The 6,089-nt window shown below is 41.7% G+C and overlaps 1 non-coding gene across 1 annotated transcript; it reads right to left on the bottom strand.

Annotated features, from left to right (window-relative positions):
• Positions 1 to 235: 235 nt before the first annotated feature.
• On the bottom strand, positions 236 to 308 carry Trnav-cac (transfer RNA valine (anticodon CAC)). Its single transcript has one exon. It is a non-coding gene; the product is annotated as a tRNA-Val (tRNA).
• Between the last annotated feature and the right edge of the window lie 5,781 nt (positions 309 to 6,089).

Raw genomic sequence — 6,089 nt, forward strand, 5'->3', positions numbered from 1 at the left:
TGGAGATCCTGGTGTGGCATAAAATAAACCAATTTTCACTAAACGAAGTTTACTGAAGGATAAGAAATAATAAAAGCCATGACAAACATTCGCAAAAATCCCAATATCGTATCTGCTAACACACATGCACATCATATTATATTCATATCTTATAATTATTTTTCGTTCAATGAAAATGAAAAAAAAATAATAATAATAATATACAAAAGTGTCAAAAGCAATGAGAAAAAAAGAGTGTTTCCGCCCGGGCTCGAACCGGGGACCTTTCGCGTGTGAGGCGAACGTGATAACCACTACACTACGAAAACTACAGGCGAGATGCTGAGTGAACACAGTTTTAAATTGTCTACAAGCAATTTAACCGGAACTCTCAGAGCGTCTGGTTTTGAATGTGTATTGTTGCATGTTTTTGTAGAAACGCTTATATCCAACATTTACTTGGTAAACATTATCAATATGCTTCTGCATTTCGATGTGCGTTTCGTTTTAGTTGTAAACAACTCCTTATTCTAGGAATCCTTCTTTAGCGAAAACACTGCGCCTTTTTCCAATTACACAGATAGATACATTATTTTTTCTCAAAAAACGGTTAGCAACCTTAGTATGAAAGGTACGAAGAAAAGCAAACAAGTGTATTACTGATAGGTTCACAAATTTAGGGCAAAATTAGCCTAATTATCGGCAATTTGAGCTTTTAAAATATATTAAATGCATTTGTATTACTTTATTATGCATAGACGTATACATTAAAACCATACAGCAGCTGCACAACGTTTTTTTGTTTGTTTGTTATCCAAGTTAGAGGTTTGTTAGTATATCTGCAACCAATCGAAGGTAAAGAATAATCAGGTATGTGTGAATTATGTGCAAATGCAAGAAAGTTGCGCAACATGGCTACCGTATTGTGTGTGATTTCTATTTGTTTTGACGTGTAAATAGTAAATTATTCTTTTCGCCTTGTATAAAATAACAGGTGCAATGATAAAACAGTATAGCGACATACAAAGTATTAGTGCTTGTTAAAACACAGTAATACTGGCCAATAGTTTAATTAAAATACAGCGAGACATTATCCAACTCCAAAAATGTTATTTTAGTCCTATCCTGAAAAATAAGTACAATAATATACCTAGAGTGGCATGACCGTGTTGTCAAACACAATGCAATCACAGAGCATCAGACAGAACGAAATAGGTCAATCGATAGTATAGGGCTGCAAACCAGTCACACAAATTCCTGAAGCATTTGCCTACTACACGCTCGCAACGCTCCATCCCTCCTTACTGAACAGACTTGACCCCCTCTGCTAAAAGTAGGTCATTGTATTATTTCTATTCGGCGGTCGCAATGGCCGCCGACGAACCCGAGGCGCAACGATCGAGCTTTGTTTAAAGAAAGAGTAGCCCCCTCTCTTGTACAATGCTCGGAGCGCGAACGCACCTGATGCCCTCGAACGTCGTTCACACAGACTGAAACAGTTGCATAAATTCATGTCAACTACGCCCACCAACCGTTATGAGTAATGTCTGGTTGTGGAGGCGCGGCGAAAGCCAGGAACGGCATTCGAGTTCACGTAAGTTGTTTTCGGCACAACTTGTCTGAGCTGGAGGTCACACTGACCTACTTTGAAGGAATGCGAACTCTTTTGGCCACTAGGGAAAAACGTCAAATACTCAAAACCTTTTTATGCAGATGGAAATTGTCATGAATTTGTGCGTTCTTATCCTTATGGCTGTAATAGACATCTTTCCTACGTGTGCAAATACATGTTTATTAATTACAGCATTATTTTATGAGGATTACTGGCTTAGCAAGCAAAACATTCAAATCCTAAATCCTATGAGACGAGAGTACCGTGGGTATTTCGAAGAAAAATTAATGATCTATCGCTGGCGGAGTGATAGCATTTCATACGAATCCTTTCGCTTGAAAGTGTGCCAATTAAATCGCTCGTCGGTTATGAGTCAGGTACTCCGGGCGTTGTATCGCGCCACAATTAGCTGGAGAATGTTGTAGGTGTTTGAAAAGCTGACACAATTGCAGAGAGCCAATTTCCTGCCGGTCAATGTTCCGAATCATATTGCGGCGGAATTACTTGGGGTACAATTTTCCCATCTGTAGATAATTGGAGGATATAACTTAACAACAAATTTATTTTGTTTATTTATCGCACGTGATCTTTACCCGATCACAGGTAAAAAAAACGTCGAATATTATTCAACTTGCTAATTCAACCCCAATTAAACATACATACCCTCAGTGTCGCTGTCGCCCTGTTTAACGGTCGCATTTTGTCACGTCTGTACTCCAGATGAGTTCAGCCAAGTGCGCTGAGCGTCGGCCTTCTTTTTGTGTCAACGTTAAACACCGGAATCTCGACGCCGCTTGGCTGAGGCTGCCTGCTTGCTGTGTGTTTATCGTACGCCTGTTACACCGATAGCGGCGTGACCAGATTCAGAAGCGTGCACCCTGCTTTAACGTTCGCGTATAGTAAACAGAAAAGGCTTCTGGTAAGTTAGTGTATTGTGATGGGGGGGCGTACATATGGCTGTGAACCGGTTGTGAGTCAATGGTAGACTTGCAGTGGCTTGCAGGTGTAAGTTGTTGCCAGGTTCTGGATTGTCTGGATTATTGATTCTCGCAACTAGCTTTGAATTCGAAGAATACCTACAGGCCTCGCGAAAACAAGCGACGTCACAGGCTGCAGACATATAGACAAAACAGTGCGTAGCCTTGTACATAGAGGCAGCAGTTGGTTTGAAGGCGTGTCCTGGTTTCTCACCACTGGGGTGTTCCAACTACTGCGGTTACAGCTTGTTGTATGCCTGGCAAATATGACCCGATTGTACGAAAATAGCTCTCGTGTGTTGCCAGAGAGGCCGTGATAGGCTCATAGTACTAATTGCAATATGAAATCCTGTGGCGACGTTAGTGAGCTGGAATACTTTCGCGCCGTTAATTTGCCACGAATATTGTGGAAGTTTGTGCCAGCCTCGTTAATAAAGGTTTGACCCTTGCATGTCGTGACAACCATCTCCAGCCGTGATCGGAACTGGACTTTGGTGGGACGCAAAGCATTAAACGGCGATAAGTATCAGCGCATATGGAGACAGTTTTAAAATAACTTCCTAAGAGCCGTGTCCTGGCAGACGCGTGACGACAAAATGAGTTGTATTCCCTGGAAAATGAGGGGACAAATGCCTTGACCCCGGCGTTTGGCCACTTGCTTAGTTTTCTTGGCAGCTATTTACGTCGCTGCCAACGGCTCATCATGCCATGTTTCTGTGTTTGATACAGCCGGTCGTTTAGTGCTGTAAACTTCAAGTGTTGAAAATTGCCAAGTTGCGTTTTGCTCGCGCACCAGTAACATAATACGCTTGTTGCGTTTTAATGGCGCTGTCGCCTGTTCCAGCGTGGTAAACGCATGCAGGTCGTAGCCACGACATTAAAGTTTAACCAGTGAACTCTTAATGCTTTCAGTGATTTTATTTTGTTGCGTAGACAATATTCGGTCTTTTGCTGTTGTAATGTTGACGTTCATTTACAAATTATGATTATATTACGTATTTAACAGGACTTGTAAATATTGTTTGGATTCCCAATGAAAGTGCACGCCATTAGAATTGTCTCTTTATCTTTTCAGTTTGGTGAAAATTAAAATGTTGAGTTAGTATTGAGTTTCTGTAAGCCATTAACACCACCGGTTGTTGAGCACCGTGATCATTTTCTGAACAGGCGCAGCCCTGGCGCATAAAAATGCCTTGATGTAATTTTATTCGTTAAAACAACACCGCCATTTTTTACTGAGAAATTATCATTAATTGTAACGTGCTGCCAAGCATTGATCGACCACGCCATTTTTTGTTGACTTAAACTGACGCGGCGACCAAGTTTCTGATTTTGAAAACATTTCCTTTCGTTTCCATGCATGTTAAATGTGCGAGGACAAAATATTTGCGCTTGGAGGGATATTGGCCAGAGTAACCGTGAATGCGCTGAGAATATAACGTAAGCCAGGTTTAAAAGTGAACAAATGGAGGAACTTACAAAGGGAAATTTGAGGTGTCAGGTGTTGGTTGGCCTGGGAAGTGAAAACGCGGAACACAGACTTGTTATCGTCAATTGCATGATGTGTGCAAGTTGTTCAGCACGATAGAAACCGCTTAAAACCCAAAACATGTTTTTGCAACATATCAACAGAAAATGCGCCAGCCAAACTTGTTTCGAATAATGTAACTGATATACGGGAAGGAAATCGCCAGGAAAAGCGGTTTTTGCACTGGCGTTGACAAACGGCTTGATAAGTGCCGAAACAGCTTTTGTTGCAAGCATTTCTCGTTTCACAAAAAAACGTCGCGTTTTCCAAAACCGGCAGTCTATCACTTTCGCAGAAAAGCCTTTCCCTTTGTCGCGCCAAAGCAGCTTTTGACTACACCCGGTTTGTCTGTGCAGACTGCAATATGTTATCAACGGAACAATGAAACCCGCGGCATTTGCATCACTAGCGCCCAGTTGATGAAGAAACATGCTGTGAACCGTGGTTTAACCACTGATTTTCTGGCTGGGCGAATTAACCACAGTCAAAGGTTGCTACATTGATTATGTGGCTTTCTTTCTTATAAATTGGTTTGCACTAATGTGGTCAGGTACGTACGCAAGCCCCGTTAATTCTGTTGATCAGAAAGGGTTTAAATCGGTTTGTCCACCCACTGCTTTTGGGATGCACTGGAAGACAAGAGAGAGGAATCGAAACGGATACTCAGGTCAATTTGGTTTCTCTGCTGATATAAAAGCAACCGTAAGGTGGTTGTGGGTGGCCAGTTTGTAGATCAGAATCAAGAAGCGGTTGACGCAAGCTCATACACACGTATAGTGCATGTTTATGCAGGCCAACTCCTTCGACCTGTCTAAGGTTATAAGTGAATTTTTTGAGGATTTGGGCCGTGTGTAAAGTTATATCATCCGTGTTTAGCGTCTGGGCGTATACTAATGCGCCTGCCAATCAAAGCCAAATTAATATGCAGCACCGTCGCATGTTTCAGAATCGTATGTGTTTCAATAGCTGCTCCAGGACAATTCAATTGCAACAATGCACAGGAGTGATGTTATTCAGCACAGGGCTGCGATATATTCTATAGATATCGGAACGTTGCACCCGTCCCTAATGCTGCACTGAGTCATTCACCCAAACACAGGGTAATGTAGGTTAGACGACCGGCGGATTATTGTTACCAACGGACAGAACGCAACTTCCGACGTGTACACCAGCAGGTAGCTCGCTTTTGTTGGTTGGTACCGTAGCAAACCCTTGTCTGGATGCAACCGAGTGCTGTGTTAAACACTAAACACGCCTTTTGCTTTTCAACGTAGTCGGTGCTTGCAGGAAGTAGGTGACCGTTCAGGCAAATTAGGCTTTAAAGATGTGCAGTTCAAAGCGTTCACAAAATGCACATCATAGGCGAGATGCAAAAGAATGCGCACCAAATTCATTGAAAGAATTCTGGCTTTCATTCTTTTTTTTTTATTCTTCCCTTTTCAAATGTTTCTTGTTGCTGTCTGAAAACTGCACAGGACGGAGACTCGATGAGCAGCGACAACCCAGGAAATAATTCTTACATCCGCCCCGGCGTTACAGCCAGCCACATTATGACTACGACGATTACGTGCAACTGTCTGCCTTTTTGCTCCCAGATCAGTTGCAGGCGCGTGCTATATAATTTTTGTCATTTTTAACGAAACAGAGGAGCTCTGCAACTTGAACTTAGGGTAACAAATATAATGCGACTGCTGCAATCGTTTTGAAACCGTTTCAAAGTTTGTGTTTCGGAGTTTTAAGAATTCTTCGCTGCAACTTAGCGAAATTCAGTTCGTTCTGATTTTAAGCATTGTCTAAATTTTAACATAACACGTTGTGTTATACGTGGATATATTTTTACCTAAAACCGTAATAAATTCCTTGTTGGAATATATTTTTTAAAGGGCAGTGTATGATTTTTGTATTTTCTGAGCGACCAAACGCTTGTATCGGCTTTTTGACGATGTTTATTAACCGACCAACATATTTACTCATGCTTTTCCCCATCAAGATG

The sequence above is a fragment of the Ascidia mentula genome, chromosome 9, assembly GCF_947561715.1.
Source record: "Ascidia mentula chromosome 9, kaAscMent1.1, whole genome shotgun sequence".
Taxonomy (NCBI): domain Eukaryota; kingdom Metazoa; phylum Chordata; class Ascidiacea; order Phlebobranchia; family Ascidiidae; genus Ascidia; species Ascidia mentula.